At 39.7% G+C, this 16,319-nt stretch overlaps 1 non-coding gene across 1 annotated transcript; it reads left to right on the plus strand.

Moving 5' to 3' along the window:
* The first annotated feature begins 15,466 nt into the window (after nt 1–15,466).
* On the plus strand, nt 15,467–15,573 carry LOC116626719. Its single transcript, XR_004298309.1, has one exon. It is a non-coding gene; the product is annotated as a U6 spliceosomal RNA (small nuclear RNA).
* Nucleotides 15,574–16,319: the final 746 nt, after the last annotated feature.

The following is a 16,319-nucleotide window of genomic DNA, read 5'->3' on the forward strand; positions in this document are numbered from 1 at the left end:
TCAGATAAAGGACTAGTATCCAAAATCTATAAAGAACTTATCAAACTCAACACCCAAAAAACAAAAAATCCAGTCAAGAAATGGACAGAAGACATAAATAGACATTTCTCCAAAGAAGAAATTCAAATGGCCAATAGACACATGAACAAATGCTCAACATCACTCAGCATCAGGCAAATACAAATCAAAACCATAATGAGATACCACCTCATATCAGTCAGAAAGGCTAAAATTAATAACTCAGGAAACAACAGATGTTGGCAAGGATGTGGAGAAAGGGGAATCCTCTTATACTTCTGGTGGGAATGCAAGCTGATACAACCACTCTGGAACACAGTATGGAATAGAACTACCCTATGACCCAGCAATTACACTACTGGATATTTGAAGGGGCACCTGCACCCCAATGTTTATAGCAGCAATGTCCACAATAGCCAAACTATGGAAAGAGCCTAGATGTCCATTGACAAAGTGGGATACGCACGCGTGTGGGCGCATACGCACACACGCGCGCGCGTGCACACACACACACACACGCACACACACGGTGGAATATTACTCAGGCATCAAAAATAATGAAATCTTGCCATTTGCAATTACATGGATGGAAGTGGAGGATATTATACTAAGAGAAATAAGTCAGTCAGAGAAAGACAAATACCATATGATTTCACTCATATGTGGAATTTAAGAAACAAAACAGATAAACATAGGGGAAGGGAAGGAAAAATAAGATAAAACAGAGCAGGAGGCAAACCTCCTGCTGTAGTTAAGAGACTCTTAACTACAGAAAACAAATTGAGGGTTGCTGGAGGGGAGATGGGTGGGGGGATGGGGTAATTGGGTGATAGGCATTAAGGAAGGCATGATGTAATGAGCACTGGGTGTTATATGCAACTGATGAATCACTGGATTCTACCACTGAAAATGGTAATACACTATATGTTAACGAAATTTAATTTAAATAAAAAAATCTTAAAAAAATTAAAAGTATCTGTTAAAATGGTGGCCAAGTGTTTACAAAGATGGTTGCAATAATTCCTGTGGAAAGGCCACTCCGCAGTGTGACTTTGTTGCTTCTCCCACCAAGAACAAGGGTTTACTTCCTGCCCCTTATATCTAGGCTGGTTTTATACCTTGCTTTGAGTAGCAGAATGTGGGGAAACTACTGATATGGAAGTTCTTAAGCCTAATTCTCAAGAGGCTTGAGCACACTGCCATGTGAAAAATTCCATATTTGCCTGGTGGATATAGGGAGTCTTATTGTGAGCCAGCAATAACCACCAGATATGAAAACAAGGCTGTGTTAGACCTTCTAACCCCAGTTGAGCTACCAGATAACTGCCTCCATGTGACTGACCCCAAAAGAGACCAACAGCAGTACTATGGGCAAATCCAAAAGTCTGGGTTTTAACCCTCTAAGTTTTGAGGGGGTTTGTTATGCAGAAATGGATAACTGATGCAAATTTTCATAATTTTAATAACTTTCTTTGTTCCTCAGCTGATAAAGGAGGTGCTAAAAGCTAAGTCTAGAACTAGTACCAAGGCTTCCAATCATATATTAACCACTTATATAGGTCAGCCTGATTTAAAAAAATAAATAAACAAAAACAAAACAAAACAAAAAACTGGGAAAGAACTGAAATTTGCCTTGGTACTTCAGTGGAAAGAGACTTAGGCTTATATCCTGGTTCTGATGCTTTACTAGCTATTCTAATACTTATGCTCCCTGGACTTCAGTTTCATTATTTGTTAAATGGAAATTATAATATGTATATTTCAGACAGGGCTGTGAATATCATCTACTACACATTATGCACAACCATTATTGTGGGGGTCTTGTGCAAATTAAATTCGATCATTTATTTTAAAATACATATTAAATGTGTGGTACCTACCATGTTAGTGTTCAACAAAAGTGTAAACTCTCTTTCAAAGCATACTGCAAACCTCAATTTATCTCTAACAGAGTTTTAGGCACTAAGTAAGTTTTAGGGACAGAGTTGGGCAAAGAGCTTTTAAACCAAAAAAGTACATTTGTGTGTGTCCTTTTCCCCACCAGAAGATAAATCAGATCTGCCACCCTATCCCAGTTGTTTCCTAGCAAGCAGAAGTGGCAACCCAGCTCTCCTCAGACAAATGACCCCCAGATACCATCTAGTATAGCATTCCCTGGAGCTCTGCCCTGGAAAATTCTTTCCTATAATAAGGTCTTCGAAAATGTGTTTTGGTGGTCAGTTAGGTTTGGGAAATGCCACAGAGTATGAGACTTCTGGGAGAGATTAGTAATTTACATTAGCATAGAAAGGCCCTGAGAAATCCTGCAGTAAAAACAGCAACAACAAACCTTGTCTAAACAGACATTTCCCTTTGTGTTTTAAATATGAAGTAATTTTCACCATATGATGCTAATATCCCAGTATACATCAGGACCCACTGGAACGTCCTGATCTAATATCCCAGTATACATCAGGACCCGCTGGAATGTCCTGATCCCTCACCCCAATTTATGGAGGAGGACACTGAGGTCCTAGCAGTGCCGGAACTTGTACTCAGATCCCAAACTCCACTTTACCATTCAGGTACAGCATTAGACAGTCCCACATTTGCACTCTCCAGTAGTGATTTTTCCAATAAATCCCTTTAGAGGCATTTCCTACATGCTATTTCTCCTCTCATATGCAATCATCTTCTTTTTTTTTTTTTTTTTTTTTTAAAGATTTTATTTATTTATTTGAGAGAGAGAGAATGAGAGACAGAGAGCATGAGAGGGAGGAGGGTCAGAGGGAGAAGCAGACTCCCTGCCGAGCAGGGAGCCCGATGCGGGACTCGATCCTGGGACTCCAGGATCATGACCTGAGCCGAAGGCAGTCGCTTAACCAACTGAGCCACCCAGGCGCCCCTGCAATCATCTTCTTAAAGCACATAAAGACTATGGAATTCCTTCACCACCCTGCTCCACAAATGGAGAAGCAGGAGCTCCATTTTGCCAAGTGCAGGGCAATGGTTTGACTGGCTCCATCTATCTCTGTTAAGGACCTAAGAATGTTGCTGTGGCTTATTTATTACAAACAGGGCACAAAGGAAAACCGCAGGCCTTCCTCACAGTCTGGATATTTGCATAAACCCTGAATCTCCCAACAGAGATGTTTTCTTTGGCCCAGCTGGGTTTTCTTGAGCGGTCAGATGTGACAAGTGAGTTTAACCCATGAGGAAAAGAGTAAGAGACTGCTAGGGAAGATGATGATAGTCTTAGTGGAGAGTCGAGAGGCAGGAGAGCCTAGTGCTTCAGACCATGAGCCCTGCAATCAGTCACACCTGGGTTTGAATGCCGGCTCCACCACTAGCTTGGGGAAGTTACCTAACATTTCTAACCTCTGTTTCCCCATCTGTGAAATGGAGACTATAAACATTCCTACTTCATGTAGTCACTGAGAGTATTAAATGAAGGCATGTATATAAAATGCTTAACACAGATCTGGCTCAGTAAATGATAGCTATTGATCTTAGTAGTAACATTATCATTACAAGGAGTTTCTATTTTCCTTAAAATATTTATTCACTCATACAACAAATGTCTGAGTCATTTCTACGTGCCTGGCACAGTGTTAGATCCTGAAGATACAGACAAAAGTAATATGCTACCTTTATGTTCAAAGAACTCATTTTGTAATAAAGAAACACTGGAAATGGTCAATGGTCACACCTGCTTGTAGGTGCTCTGATAAAGGAGAGCTAATAGCCCACAAGGTTGGAGGCAGGGAGAGGTGTGTCTCAGCAACAGAGTCTTGGAGGCTTAAATTAAGTATCTAGTAAAGAGTTGGCCATATAGAAGGTGCTTCATACCTAGTAGCCATATATAAGAGAGTGGGAATTAGGCATGTGAGGCAAAGCTGAAGCCATATCAGGGAGTGACCAGCCTGATGGGAAGGCATGAGGACAAGAAGAGCATGATTGATCCAGCAAGACATTTCTTCAGAGCCAAGGCAGAATGGAGATGAGGCTGGGACAATACAAAGGGTCTCTATCAGACTGAGTTTTATCCCAAGCAAATGGGTTTGGCATCATTTAAAAGGTTATGGGGACCATTAAAGGATTTTAAGCAAGAGCAGAGATACATACAGACTTGTATTTGGGGAAAGAGAATTTCAGCAGAAATGTGCGGCTGAGGCTGTGAAGTGGCAGCAGAGAAATGACCCTGGGTCATGCGTAGCTGGAGTAAATTTTTCCCCAGGAAGCCTTCCCTGTATCAAGGCCATACTAAATCTCTTCCAGCAATGTGTCACATACCTCTCGTAGCCTACTATCATTGTAACTTATATACATTCCTCTGCTCTTATATTGGGCTCTAAGCATTGAAGGAGGATTAACTAGGACCCGGACATTTCTCCCTTCTTTAAAGTGTCTTGCCTGGGACAACTGCACCCAAAATGTTTATTGAGTGACTGAAAGGACACACAGTCACACAAATTTGTTCCACCTGTAAATGACCTCTTCAAACCAGAACTCCACTCCCATTAATCTTAACCAATGTCTCCGGGCGCCTGGGTGGCTCAGTCGTCAAGCGTCTGCCTTTGGCTCAGGTCATGATCCCAGGGTCCTGGGATCAAGCCCCGCATCAGGCTCCCTGCTCAGCGGGAAGCCTGCTTCTCCCTCTCCCACTCCCCCTGCTTGTGTTCCCTCTCTCGCTATCTCTCTCTGTCAAATAAATAAATAAAATCTTTAAAAAAAAAAAAATCTTAACCAATGTCTCTTGAAGCTATTCTATAGCTCAAACCAGAGTAGGGTTGTCAGATAAAAACAGCATGCCCTGTTAAATTTAAATTTCAGGTAAACAACAATTTTTAATGTAAGTATGCCCCATGCAATTTTTGAGATATACTCATAACAAAAAACTATTTGTTGCTTACCTGAAATTCAAATTTACCTGGGATTTTTTATTTGCTAAATCTGGCAATACTATAGTATGCAAAGAGTGCTACTGTTAATTATGTCATTCTGGAAATGGCAGATTCCTATTTCTCCCCTCTCTGACACATTCTACTCTCCATTTGACCCCAGAATTCCTATGTGTTCTCCTTCCTACTTTAGAGCTACAGTGATGAATAACCATTTTATCAATTCACAGATCTAGATATACTATGATACATGAGCTAGAATAAAGATTATTTCCCAACTCTGCCACTTAACAAATTCTGTATGGATTTTCTCTATATCTCAGTTTTGTCAAAATTTATATTATTTAGGTTAATGATACTTCACAAGGTTGTGGCAAAAATTGAAATAATATACTAAAGTGCCTTACACAGGGACTGAAATACAGGTGATTCATTCAATTAATGACTGCAGGAAGTTATTCTGTGGTAGACAAACTCTGGTAATTTTCTCTGCCCTCGTGGAGTTTACAGTTTGCAGTAGGGATGCTTATAGAAACTATAATTAATATGGAAAGAAGGATTGAAATTATGGGGCCCTTAAAATATTCAGACAACTTGATTACTATACCTATTGATTTTTCAATATTCATTCTTGTCTTATTTTTATTCATATGTTTATGTGTGCACATAGACAGACACATACATATATACACACATAATGGCTGTGATATCAACATGTATAACATGTATATCAACATACATATATTATGGCTACTATAATAGCACAGAAGGGCAAGCACAGAGAAATTAGTCAAGAACCAGAAGAAGCAACAGAGAAGGGGTCAGACAGGCCTTGTCAGTGGGCCTATCTCAGTATCTGACTTCTGATCTGCTTCCTCCCCTGAAGGATGACTCTACTCTGTTCGAGCTGTTTGCTGAACACCAGTAATCTCCTGCCTTAATCAGACCTCTAACATAAGAACTAAGTACAGTGCCACTGCAGCCTATGTTCCTGGCTCCTAGGACAGGATTCCAGGTGGCTGCACCAGCTCCTGGCAGAGGTAAGGTAGGTGGAACCGCTGGCAGTGCCTTTCCTATTATTTCTCAGGCAGCTGCTCTCATCATCTACTTGAGAGGCTACCCTGCTCTACAATGCCCTTGTCTGCTCATCCAGAGGCTCCAAGGGCCCCCTGCCAATTCCTGGACCAGACCTGATGAAGACAGAAAGGACATTAGCAGCCTCTGACCTACCCGTTGGTGAGGTCTAAAATTTGTCCTGCCAGCTCCAAGTGCACCAAGGAGCCCTGACGCTGTCTTACCCTGGCTCTGGCTTACACTGTCCCATCTGTGTTCCTGGTCTTCTGACCTTGCTTCTTGGTTTGCACTTCATTTCCACTGCTGAGATCCTGAACACAAGCCACTGTCTACTACCTGCCTGTATGCTAATCCTTTTCTTGGTGTCTCAATCCTACCATCTAATATTGAACTGTCTTTTACTGTCAGTTCCCATGTGAGGTATGGTATTTAATACATATTACCATATTTAAATCTCATCATAGCCTTAAGAGGTAATTATTATGCCATCTATTTCTGTGTGAGGAAACCAAGGGTCACAGACATTAAGTTGCCCCAAATCACAGAGTTAGTCAGGGATCAGCAGGAACTAGAACTCAAGTCCTTTTAATTCCAAAGCTCAAACTCCTTTTCATTATGCCTAATTCACCTTTGGCTAGGGTGGACTTCTCCAAATTATGCAAACTACTCACAATGACAAAGCTGTCACCAGTCTGATTTTGCATATTGTCACTAACTAGCACTCTAATCTCCATGTCCTGCCCACAAGATAACAACCATCTTGGGCCTTAATGCTGGCTCCTTCCCCCAGGCTCCTATGGATGTAAAATTTGGGTTGATGGCTTTCCTCTTTACAGGTCAGCTCTGTAGCTAGGCCAGTCCCCTCCCACTGCAGTCCTTCCCATTCCCATTTTTAGCTCTGTCCCAGCCTGCCTACCACTCAGCTTGCTAGAGAGGTCTATTTGGGACTATGAACTGGGCTGGGGTCCAAGAGGTAGGGATGGCCCTTGACAGTGGGGCCTAAAGCCAGAACAAAAAAGAACAGATCAGTTTTCTGAATAATAACAGTAGGCTGGGTAAATGAAGATTGAGTCTGAAGGAAGGTTCTGGTCCAAAGGGATGGAGCAGAGATGACAAATTGGGCTAAAGGTTGAGGAACTGCTGTGGGAAATGGAAGTTGAGACACAAGTGAAGTGAGACACATATGACACAGAGAGTAATTCCTATGGCACAAGTATAATTTTAGAAGCCTGTGGTCTTGCCTTTTGGTGAGAAGGGAGCCAGCCTATAAAATAAGGTTCCAGTTCCTTTTGAAACACCAGGAAATATAAAGTAGCAAAGGACAGAGAAGAAGTTTTCTTTTGAGTTCTAAGACAAATTTAACCCCAGTCAGGGCAGAGTTGAAGGAAGGTACACATCTTTTACCTCTCCTGTGGTTCAATTTTCTGTAGCTCTTGATGCAGTGATTGAATCCCTTAACTAACACCAGTACTTCATTGAGCAACCCACAGCATCGGCCTGCTGCTGTCTCCCCAAAAAACAGGTGGGTTCTTTGAAGGGACAGACACAATGTACTATTAGCACTGTTCTAGTGAAACATAGAAATTATGCCATGAAAACTTAATTGCCACTTCATTCAGTAATCAGCATTAACATAGTGAATATTTAAAGCTACAACAGATTGTGTGGCAGCCAGGAGTTACACAGTAGCAACTTCTAGAAAGCTAGAAAATTAAGACCTATATGGATTGAGGCTGACTAAGTTATTCAGGGCCTTTTGTGTAAAAAGTCCCATACTAGCAGGGTTAGCCAATCCTAAGCATGTAGAGATTACGAACTCTTTTGACTTCCCTTCCTCAAGATCCCTCAGCTACAGTCCAATTGAATGAAACTCAATCAATCCAGTTTCATCAGCATTTAATAAGTATGATGTAGCTAGCATAGAGTTAAATAATACATAGCCCCTGTCTTCAAGAAATCTGTGGTATGCTATTGGGGATAAAGAGGTATAATGATGATCATAATCAGAGCATCATATAAACAGGAAAGAGAATAGGCTTGGTTTGATTCCTGACTCCAAAACTCATTAGCAATTTGGCATTGGGCAAGTAACTTTTCCTCTGAGCTTCCTTTTCCTAATCTTTAAAATGGGTATAAGATTATGGACCTAGCAAGGGTAATAAGGAGTATCAGATATAATCATATGATCTATCACAGTATGTGCCACAGACTAGGTATTCGTTAAGTATAAGTACAGTATAAGCCACAGTATAAGATATAACAAACCAAAAACAGTGTCCTAAGAAAAGCACAAATAAAACACCAAGAAAGTTTAGAAGAAGTATAGAAATTGCATTGCTTTGGGAAGGCAAGAAAGCCATAATAGAGGAGGTTATAGTTGATGTGCTTGGAAAAACAGGCAGACATTATAGGTGAGAGATTGTAAAAAACTTAGTATGTATTTAAAAAGTAGCAGTTGAATGAATGGATTAAAGCATGAAGATGAAGGTTATTTTTGAGTCAGAGGAAACTAGTAACAATGGCATGAAGGTGTGAAAATGTGAAGTTATGGAATAGCAGAAAGATTCATGTGTCTAGAAAATAATTTCAGAGAAATGCAGGAAGCCAGAAAAGGCAGATTGGGCACATACAGTAAATGAATGACATCCTGAATTACTGATTTAATTAATAGTATAGGCAGAGGAGGAGCCACTGGAAATCAGATCTAAGAAAAGGCACATTTGGAAGTGGCAGTGGTGTGGAAAAGAGACTATTCAGGGGCAACAGGAGGCAGAGATGTTGGTAGGGGGCTGTTCCACCAATTCAAGTAACAGATAATAAGACCTGAATTAGGGTGCTAAGAGCAAAGATAGAGAAATATGCGAGACATGGTAGAATAGAACTGGGAAGGAGTTGGATGTGGAGAGCAAGATATGCCCTATGTGAAAGTACTATGTACTATGGCTGTCTGAATGGTGAGCAGGAGAAAAGAGCAGACAATCCAACTATCAGGAAGCTGTAAGAGAATCACACCATTAGAGATAGAGTGACAGATTGTTAATTGGGGACCAAGTCGGAAAGAGATTCGTCTGATCTTTAGAATGTAGCATCTATGAGGTCAGGTCAGTTCACAGCCAGATTGGCTATAACTTCCTGGGCTGCATACAGGACCAACAGCAAATGTGGATTTGAAGAACCTGAATTGGACTGTGTATAACCTTCAACTCATTGAAACCAGGTTTCTGATCACTGAGCATTTGCCCCTGTTATGCACAGCCTCTTTCCAAGGCCTCATATCCAATTCAGACCATTTAGGCAAACCAGATATATAGGTGACTTCTTCTAGAGAAAACAAAGGGACCCACCAACCAAGGCCCATCCACGGCCTCCAAAGTATAATGTTCAAGGTGAATAACAAAGGGATGGGAAATGAATATGAGAGATTTTATTTGTCTAATGTAAAAACAATGAGGAGAAAAAGTACTAATACTTAAGATTGAGACCAGCTTCTTGTCTGGAGTCTGAATGTCAGTTAAAGAAGTACCTGTTGGAAGAATAGGACTCAACAGGTGAAGTTGCTAGTGGCACCTGGACTTGGGGATTGTTTTTGGGATATTGCCACATATTATCATTTATACAAAAGAGGTTTGCAGAGTAGATTATCTGATATTAAATAAACTAACCCTCATAAAATGTACTTGTGGCTTATAATGATCCCCACTGAAGAACTGCACATGAAGGTAATACAAATGATTTATGTAGTATTTAAATACAAGAAAAGGTACAAATAAGTCTTCTCCTATTCTTGGTATGAGGTCTCCATTAACCACATCAAAAAGTAAAGACTGACATTCAAATCAGATTTGACAAGTTGGACAAAATTATTGAAATTATTAAGGAGACTATTTGTGTCTAATATAGTTATTAATATTTTCCTGGGTGTGCATATATTTTGAGTACACTTCTATTGCAAGTGACTGCTCATTTGTATATTTGTATATATGTATGTAAATATACATATGTGTACATTTATTTTACTAAAACAGGGGTAGTCCAAAAGATTTGGAAATAGCTATCAATGATTTTCTAATTGTGAGGCCCTGCAGTTATTTCAAAATACTGAGAATGAATTTTTCTGAGAGTAGATGTGGTTGGGAGAAAAATGGAGATGTGGAAAATACCTGGTGTGCAGTAGACAAATGGAGGATGCATGTTATTACTAAAAAGGGGAGAAATCTAGAAAGAGGAGCTGGGAGCACTGAAACCAAGAAAATCTCCTGTCTTAATTTTACTCAGAACACCTGAGTGGCAAGGAAGAGACTCATCTGCTGGGGTAAAAATGTCCCATTTGGGGGCTCTCTTAACAAAGCTGCCCTTTGTCTGAAGTGTTGCCAGACTTTCCCATGATGTAATGTTACCAAGGGCTGGTAAGGAAGCTCTTTAGTGGGTGCCATTTCATACAGCACCCCATGCTTTTCTTTTCTCCTCCCACCACCCAGAAGCTGTTGAGATGGGCACATTTTTAGAAAATTTAAAAATAAATTACAGTTAGTGGTGAAACATATAAGCCAGAGAAATACTGGGCAAGAGTGTGCATCAAGCTACATAGCCCAAGGCTGCCGGGTATAAAAATACTCTATGTCTCCCATTTGGCTAAGTGAGGCTTTAGCAACTGGTAATTTTTGCATGTCATAGTCACTGCTAATTGTTGAATTAGAACATCTGTCAAAAGTAGGGATATTTTTCTTAGAACACAGAGCAGAGGAAATTAGCTCTTCTCTAAGGCAGCACAAGGCACAGTGTAACTGTGCCCACTGCCAAAAGCTAAGATTCCCTCTCTCTGAACATTGTTTACAAACTGGAGGCCTGCTGAGTGGCTTCTGACTACCCTCAGTAGAAACCAGGTGGGGTTTTTGCAGATTCTTTGGATATACCAGGCAATGGCAACCTAAACATGTCCAAAAAGAGTCAAAACCCAGACAGCATATGATTTAACAAGGTGCATATAATTTAACCAAGAATGTAGAAACTGATCCAGTTCACAGACCAATATCCTTGATGAACATGGATGCAAAAATTCTCACCAAAATACTAACCAATAGGATCCAACAGTACATTAAAAGGATTATTCACCATGACCAAGTGGGATTTATTCTTGGGCTGCAACGGTGGTTCAACATCTGCAAATCAATGTGATATACTACATAAATAAAAGAAAGGGCAAGAACCATATGATCCTCTCAATAGATACAGAAAATGCATTTGACAAAGTACAGCATCCTTTCCTGATTAAAACTCTTTACAATGTAGGGATAGAGGGAACATACCTCAATATCATAAAAGCCATATATGAAAAGCCCACAGCAAATATCATTCTCAATGGGAAAAAACTGAGAGCTTTTCCCCTAAGGTCAAGAACACGGCAGGAATGTCCACTATCACCACTACTGTTCAACATAGTATGAGAAGTCCTAGCCTCAGCAATCAGACAATAAAAAGAAATAAAATGCACCAAAATCAGCAAAGAAGAAGTCAAACTCTCACTCTTCACAGATGGCATGATACTCTATGTGGAAAATCCAAAAGACTCACTCCAAATTTGCTAGAACTCATACAGGAATTCAGCAAAATGACAAGATATAAATTCAATGCACAGAAATCAGTTGCATTTCTATACACTAACAATGTGACAGAAGAAAGAGAAATTAAGGAATCAATCTCATTTACAACTGCACCTGAAACCATAAGATATCTAGGAATAAACCTAACCAAAGAGGCAAAGGATCTGTACTCAGGAAACTATAGAACACTCATGAAAGAAATTGATGAAGACACAAAGAAATGGAAAAATGTTCCATGCTTATAGATTGGAAGAACAAATATTATTAAAATATCTATGCTACCTAGAGCAATATATACATTCAATTCAATCCCTATCAAAATGCCATCAACTTTTTTCACAGAGCTGGCACAAATAATCCTAAAATTTGTATGGAACCAGAAAAGACCACTAATAGCCGAAGGAATGTTGAAAAGGAAAACCAAAGCTGGTGGCATCACAATTCCAGACTTCAAGCTGTATTACAAAGCTGTAGTCATCAAGACAGTATGGTATTGGCACAAAAACAGACACATAGATCAATGGAACAGAATAGAGAATCCAGAAATGGACCCTGAACTCTATGGTCAACTAATCTTCAACAAAGCAGGAAAGAATATCCAATGGAAAAAATACAATCTCTTCAACAAATGGTGTTGGGAAAATTGGGCAGCTACATGCAGAATGAAACTGGACCATTTTCTTACAGCATACACAAAAACAGACTCAAAATGGATGAAAGACCTAAATGTAAGACAGGAATCCATCAAAACCCTAGAGGAGAACACAGGCAGCTACCTCTGTGACATTGGCCACAGCAACTTCTTGCTAGACACGTTTCCAAAGGCAAGGGAAACAAGGCAAAAATGAACAATTGGGACTTCATCAAGATAAAAAGCTTTTGCACAACAAAGGAAATAGTCGACAAAACTAAAAGACAATGGGCAGAATGGGAGAAGATATTTGCAAATGACATATCAGATAAAGGACTAGTATGCAAAATCTATAAATAACTTCTCAAACTCAACACCCAAAAAACAAATAATCCAATCAAGAAATGGGCAGAAGACATGAACAGACATTTTTCCAAAGAAGACATCCAAATAGCCAACAGACACATGAAAAAATGCTCCACATCCCTCGGCATCAGGGAAATACAAATCAAAACCACAATGGGATGCCACCTCACACCAGTCAGAATAGCTAAAATTAAGAACTCAGGAAACAACAGATGTTGGCAAGGATGTGGTAAAGGGGAACCCTCCTACACTGTTGGTTGGAATGCAAGCTGGTGCACTGAAAAACAGTATGGAGGTTCCTCAAAAAGTTGAAAATAGATCTACCTTATGATCCAGCAATTGCTCTACTGGGTATTTACCATAAAGATACAAATGTAGTGATTTGAAGGGGCACCTGTACCCCAACGTTTATAGCAGCAATGTGCACAATAGCCAAACTATGGAAAGGGCCCAGATGTCCATCAACAGATGAATGGATAATGAAGATGCAGTATATATATACAATGGAATACTACTCAGCCATCAAAAAAAATGAAATCTTGCCATTTGCAATGATGTGGATGGAACTGGAGGGTATTATGCTAAGTGAAATAAGTCAATCAAAGAAAGATAATTATCATATGATCTCACTCATACGTGGAATTTAAGAAACAAAACAGAGGATCACAGGGAAAGAGAGGAAAAAATAAAGGAAGACAAAATCAGAGAGGGAGACAAACCATAAGAGACTCTTAATCATAGGAAACAAACTGAGGGTTGCTGGAGGGAAGGGGGATGGGAGGATGGGGTAACTGGGTGATGGACATAAAGGAGGGCATGTGATATACTGAGCACTGGGTATTATGTAAGACTGATGAATCACTGACCTCTACCTCTGAAACCAATAATACATTATATGTTAATTAACTGAATTTAAATTAAAAACATTTTAAATAAAATAGAGAAAAAGAAAAAGAAACTGCTCCAGTTCAGCCTTGTCACAGCTTAACTCCACCGATTTAAGAGATATTTAGTGTGTGTGGCCGTAAGCACAATTAATACTTTCTCTGGGTTCCAGTTTTCCCTTCTCTAAAATTGAGACTGAACTAAACCAATGGTTTCCAAACTGTAGGATCTTTAGAACACCAGGGCTTTTTCTCAACTATCTTAGGAGTCATCTCTGAGGTAGTTGGTTGAACAACAGCCAGTCCCTCACCTATACTTCAATAAGCTGTTCACCTTTTACCTAATTTATATTTTAGGGTACAATGTTCAATTAGAAAGGTGAGTGATTTGACAGCTAAAACATTTAGAAGATCCCATAGGTCCCTGCAGAGGTCTGCTATGACACAGCAAAGAGGACCATGCAAAGGCTGGACCACCTGGAATGTCCCATATGTGACTAGACAAGAAGGAGGGCTTCTCCAGTCATAGTAGCCTACTTACAACCCTCAAACACAGCTCTGCCAGTTCCCTCACTCTTTAATTCCTTCCATTCTCCCTGCTATTAATTCCTTCCTCACTCCTCTGACCTGACTCTATTGTCTTTTCCCTTCCAGGTCCCCTAAAGTTGCACATACAACATAAAGCCACCCATGACACCCCATTCCATCTCTTTCACGTCTGAAGATTTGAACCACTCATTCCCACACACATCGTTTGCCCCCAGGCTGCCTTATGTTATTATCTATAAGTCGTGTTTCTCTACCAAGAATGTAAATTTCTTGAAGGGAGTGAACAGTATTCATCTTTATATCCCAAGAGAGCCCTGCACAGTGTTTGGTACACCATAGGATTCATGGGATTTTGGTATATGAGTGACTAATTTGACTGAATAATCAGACTTAAGAGAGTAAAAACAAAATCAAATCTCTGGGATCTCATGAAGTCCAGAACCAAATCAAACTTTTTCATCATTTACATACCCAAATTATCTATCCACCCCTCCATCCCTCTATCTATCTATCCAGGAAAAATTTATGGATCTTGGATTCACTATGGACTTCCTTTTACTTTTTTCTTCTTTATTGTCATCTTTAATCAGTAACCAAAATTTGCCAATGCAAAACTTTTCCGTAAGCCACATACATTCAGGGAATCTATTCCATACTCTCCATCGCAACAACCATTACTCCAGTTGAGGCCTTGTCATCAGGCTAGAATTACTGTTTAGCCTCTTAAGTTAACTTTCCTTTTCCAGTTTTGTTCCCTTCAAATCTATCCTTCATGCTACCTCCAGACTGATCCTTTTAAAATACAAATATGACCATGCCATCCCTCTGCTTAAAGTAGTTCATTTGTGCTCCATAAATATAGATCAAACACATGAGTAGGGCATGGGATGCCCTAGATAACCTGGCTTTTGTGTAATTCTCCAGCCTCACTGTTTGACACTGACTTAAGTCCTATATCTAGTAATACTAAACTGCTTTTACTTCCCAGTACCAACTGTTGGATACTGTTGGATGTTTTTCTAGTTTTGCTCATTCTGTTGCCTCTGTGTGGTATACCCTGAACTCCTCTATCCCACTTTACTTGCACAATTACTTTACATTCTTTAAGAGGAAACTTTGGCCTCTCTTTTTCCAAGAAGGCTTTTCTTAATCTCAAAATTTGATGAACCAGATGGCCTTTCAGCTACCATTATATCCTGAGCATAGATCTAACTAAATGTTCATCTAAACAAAATAAATACAAATAGAAATCAAAGTATGAAATACATAAGTAAATAGATATAGCATATATAACTATATATGTGAAATATATAAATAAATACAAATATATGTCTTATATTTCTATAGTGTCTTAGAGAGTATATTCACATTCATCTTCTACTTTGAGCTTTATTTTGTGAGGAAATTAAAACAGGTATCATTTGTTTCACTTGCAGAATGACAAGAGATCAAATGAATTTCTGAGTGCTCACTTTGGCAGCACATACACTAAAATTGGAATGATACAGAGAAGATTAGTATGGCCCCTGCACAAGGGTGACACACAAATTCGTGAAGCATTCCATATTTTTGCTACCCTACAACGCAGCAATTGCACTACTGGGTATTTACCCCAAAGATACAAATATAATGATCTGAAGGGGCATATGCACCCCAATGTTTATAGTAGCAATGTCTACAATAGTCAAACGATAGAAAGAGCCTAGACGTCCATCAACAGATGAATAAATAAAGAAGATGTGGTATATATATACAATGGAATATTACTCAGCCATCAGAAAGGATGAATACCTACCATTTACATTGATGTGGATAGAACTGGAGGGTATTATGCTGAGTGAAATAAGTCAGAGAAAGACAATTATATGGTTTCACTCACATGTGGAATATAAGAAACAATGCAGAGGATCATAAGGGAAGGGAGGGAAAACTGAATGGGAAGTAATCAAAGAGGGAGACAAACCAACAAACCATGAGAGACTCTTAACTATAGGAAACAAACTAAGGGTTGCTGGAGGGGCGGCGGGTGGGGGCATGGGGTAATTGGGTGATGTGATGAACACCGAATTTAAATTTAAAAAAATGAATTTCTGAAAATTATAAAGTAAGTGGCAGATAGGAGTCCAAAGTTTAAAAGAAGTGATCCAAGTCCAATGCACTGCACAATGAGCTTTCAGGAACTGGTAGTAGCCGTTATCATTTTTCCTCAGGTCCGTATGTTCCATCACCACCACCACCACTACCACTGCCACCCACCCTCCCGACACTAACGTGCTTGGCCAACAGCCCAACTGGCTTGTTTCAGAGAGGAATGACC

The sequence above is a fragment of the Phoca vitulina genome, unplaced genomic scaffold (assembly GCF_004348235.1).
Source record: "Phoca vitulina isolate PV1807 unplaced genomic scaffold, GSC_HSeal_1.0 scaffold2, whole genome shotgun sequence".
NCBI lineage: Eukaryota > Metazoa > Chordata > Mammalia > Carnivora > Phocidae > Phoca > Phoca vitulina.